This window comes from Nannospalax galili, unplaced genomic scaffold (genome assembly GCF_000622305.1).
Source record: "Nannospalax galili isolate Female #2095 unplaced genomic scaffold, S.galili_v1.0 scaffold439, whole genome shotgun sequence".
NCBI lineage: Eukaryota > Metazoa > Chordata > Mammalia > Rodentia > Spalacidae > Nannospalax > Nannospalax galili.
In genome coordinates this window covers 1,605,268-1,609,420 of record NW_008344194.1, presented here as the reverse complement: position 1 = coordinate 1,609,420, position 4,153 = coordinate 1,605,268, and the positions used below count along the sequence as shown (strand labels likewise).

Here is a 4,153-nt window from a genome sequence, read left to right as displayed (position 1 = left end):
TTTTAAACAATATAAAATTAAATCAACATAGAACATAAGGAAAACTGTACTATATTAAAGTTATATTAATTTCAAGCTTCATTATTCATTTTTGACTCTTAATTATCTTAAGAACTTCAGTTTTCTCTTAAATGCTAATACTTCCTTTAAAAATTTGTCTGGAGAATTAAGTGAGCATTAACATGGATTTTTCTGAAAAATGAAGCACAGTGATAGAGAAAAAGAATTGAAGGCTAATATGCAAAAAATTTTCCTTATAAAGAGCTATTAAAATACTAACAAACAGCTTCATGCTTAAGTTTCTAAATCAGAGTGGGAAATCAACCAATTGTTTCATATAATTAATATGATATTTTCTTAAATTGGTGAACTATTGTCATAAATCAATGAAATATTGAGTAGTCTTTATTCTATTTTTTTTTAGAATAAGTATTTATCTTAAAAAAATCTTAGGATTTCTAAATGATCCAATCACATATTTCTATGGAAGAGATGAACATCAATTCCAGATATTTTCTTTTTTCCTCCACTATTCAAGAGAACAATGTGGTAAAAGTGTGGCTATTTGGAATTTTAGTCAAATGGCCAAGATATAGTACCACAAAGGCACACACTTTGAAGACAAAACAGAATTTGAAAAGACTAAGATGTTCTGAGACTGTAAAAAAGTGTTAAGTGCAGCAGAGAAAGACCAAGATTTGATTTTCTTTGCCAAAAGCACACAGATACACTTTTCTATATTTCAACCAAATTCACTTGACACAGACCACTGCAAGAATTCTAAGATAACACCAGCAACTAAGCCTCCTCTGAGAGATTCATTTCTAAGTTAATAATCATGGTCAAGGCCCAATAGCCCAAAATGAAAGAAGAAACGATGCAATAGGCCTTGCAGTGTAATGCTACAGTAGATAAAAAGAAGAATCAAAGTCATTCAGAGAGAGGTCACCAAAGATGAAACCAGAGTGGAGTGTAGGTTTAAAATATTTATTTGAAAGCTCATCTCAGTCCCTTCCATGAGCTATTTTCTGTTTTTCTAAATGACTTCTCTCACCCTCAAAATCAGCATCTCTTTATTCTTCATTTCCAATTTCATCTTTATACTCTCTTTACCTTATTTCTTTCTAGTATTTTCTGCTTTACTCAGTATTGTTTGAATTTTCTTTCTAAAACTTACATGCTTTTGTTCAGTTTAAAAATCTTCTCTATGGGTCTAGAGAACCAGTCTCTTAATCACTTTGCTATCTAAGTACTATGCACACAGTAATGTATTGATTCTATCCCTTCATTACAGTTTGTTGCATATGTATGTTTTCTAGGAAATAGAGTTTCAGAGATAAATAACTACCTAGTATTAATTTTCATATTTCTTGTACAGGGGCATTACAGAGCAGAAATTCAATATAGACTCACATATTGAATTAAAAGAATCTAACATTTTCATTATTCACTGTAAATTCTTATGTATGGTCTATTTGACGTATAATTTTTTAGCAATGATCTTATTTTACTCTTATAAGAAATGTCCCTATAAGCACTCCTACAAAATTTATTAAACTTATTTATTTAAAAAACATACAATGTAATGTCTGTCAATTCCTACTGATTACTTGGACAACGAATAAAATAATAATGTAATTATCCAAAATAACAAAAAATGACAACATGCATGACTTTTATTATAAAATGCATTTCATATCATACAACAAAATGCATGTGATATATATCTTTATTACGCTTCAATATACTTAAACATTCATATTTTCAGCATTTGACTCAAAGTAAGATAATGAATTTATATTAGGTGACAATTATTATTCTTATGTATGACTTCTTTAGGCACAATCACCAATCTTAATGCATTTAGCTCAACATTGCTTGTGTTCTTCCAAATTCTTCCCCCACTGTGAGCAGCCCCAAATACTTGAGTCTGTTAGGTTTGTGCCTGCTCTGTGGCTCTTCTCTGAGGATCATGCACCTAGACGATGGAGTCACTGAAGGTAAAAATCTTAGAGGGAAAAGTCCCATGTCACAATATAAAAGTGCCATCCTGTAAAGGATCCTAATAGCAAATCAGGTTTTCCTCTCCCTCCAAAACAAGCCTTTTTATCCCCCCCCCAATAGTGAGTCCTTCATGTGGATTTATATGCCATAGCCTAGAAAATTGACTGGATTCCTGCCTTTGTCTTTGCCCTGTTTTCTATCCTTAATTCTTTATGTCATGCCCCCCCAAATCCTATTCATCACAAAATGTTTCCTTGATTTATTTTTCCCCTTTCTGGGAAGAGTAAGTAACATAGAAGACAGGTTCACATGGATGCAAATCAGTATAGAAACTGAAGTTATTGCTTTTGTTTACTGACTTTTGTACTTCCTAGAAGAGCAAAGAATCTGGATAAATGGCTTCAGAGTTATAGTGCCATGTCATGGATATTTGGCCACATTAGACTGTGAGAAGTCCAATGATCCAAACTGAAACTGAGGGAGGCTAGTTGTGTTTGTCCATTGACAATGGAAGACAAGGAACAAAAACAGAAAGAAGCAAGATTTTTCCACCTTTTCCTTTTCTCTCTGTTTCTCTGTATTTTCTCTTCACCAAACTCTACATTGAAATAAAGTTCAGACATGTAATGTGGGTATGCTGTGGGAGGATGTTTTCCAATCCTCCTGGGCACATTTGATTAATATACTATATAATATATGTTGAAATTCCTCCTATAAAAATGCTAAAATTTATTCATTATGTACAGGTTTTACCTCTCAGTGGTTACTACTTTTTCTCTCTCTTAGACTTAAATATTAGGAACGTCCCAACGATTTTGTTAAAAATCACAGTGATAGCAGAAGAAGCGACAGTGATTAGAAGAAAAGAAAAGCACTAATAATAGATAATTAATAGATAAATTAAAAAATGACATAAAAAATGACTCATCTTGGGCTAACTTTTTTTTCATATAGATGAAAACAAGCATGAAAATTAAGTGAACTCTAGGTGAAAGCAGCTTGTGAGAGGCTCTTTACAAATTAAAAGCAATTCATACTCATTTGACACATTATAGCCCCAAACCTAATCAATACATATTTAAACATTTAATGAAAAATGAATTTATGCCACATATCCAAATTTATGGATGTTTACATTTTCAGTCTTTCCAAATCCCTTAGCTTGAAAACTACTGAAAGGTTTGAAAAAATTCTGAAATTTATTCAGGCTGTTGAAGAGGAATCTCACATAGGACATTAAGATGTTGCTCAAATGTTACTGAGCATAAAATGCCGTGATAAAGTGGCATCTTGCTGTGTCTCTATTGGATTTTCAGCACTAAAATTAATTTATGATCAGTCATCAATTCATTTACATGTCAATTTATGCTAAATCCATCCTTGCTGATAAATGCTTATCCTCAGATCCATTAAGCTAGAGTAAAGTCTGTGCTTTATAATATGACCCTGCTAATTATTGCATTATCATTTTTATGAGATACAAAAACTAACAGCCACCCATTTCTGAGCCAATATTTAATCCAGGAATTCTTTCTATTAAATGGTGCCATTTTTCTAACTACCTGCTAAGTCACATCTTCAGTTATAATTGTCTTTGGTCAAATCCATCTAAATATTGACTTCTTCCCAATGTAGAAAAATGGAAAAAATGTGTGGAAATTCTTTACTCCAAGATTTTGATTGTGCAGCAATTAGTCCCTGTGTGTGTGTGTGCATGTGTGTGTGTGTGTGTGTGTGTGTGTGTGTGTGTGTGTGTTTGAATGTCTCTCGGTGTGTGAGAAAGACAGAGACAAACAGAGAGACAGAAAGAGAGAGACAGAGAGTGACACACGCAAAGATGGAATACACAAGAAAAACATACAATTAGAAAATCTCTTCCTTGGGATGTGTAGCATGTTAGCTTGCTTCACTCAGATCAAAACCATACACATAATATCCACCCTTTCTGTCTATTAAATTTTGGCATGTAATATGTCTTAAATTCCCCAGAATTGTTGAGTAGTCTAAAACAAAGAATCCATTACTTGTAGCATTGTCCCTGAAATGCCCTTTAGTACTCATTTTTTTCCCCTGAATTGTGGCCGTCAACTAGAACCTCAAATCAAAAAAAAAAAAAAAAAAAAAAATTTTTTTTTGGTTTTTTTAAAAG

General features: G+C 32.4%; 1 protein-coding gene across 17 annotated transcripts in view; it reads right to left on the bottom strand.

Moving 5' to 3' along the window:
- Robo2 (roundabout guidance receptor 2) overlaps positions 1 to 4,153 on the bottom strand; it is a 1,342,812-nt gene that overhangs the window by 17,144 nt on the left and 1,321,515 nt on the right. The gene's annotated exons all lie outside the window — the stretch shown is intronic.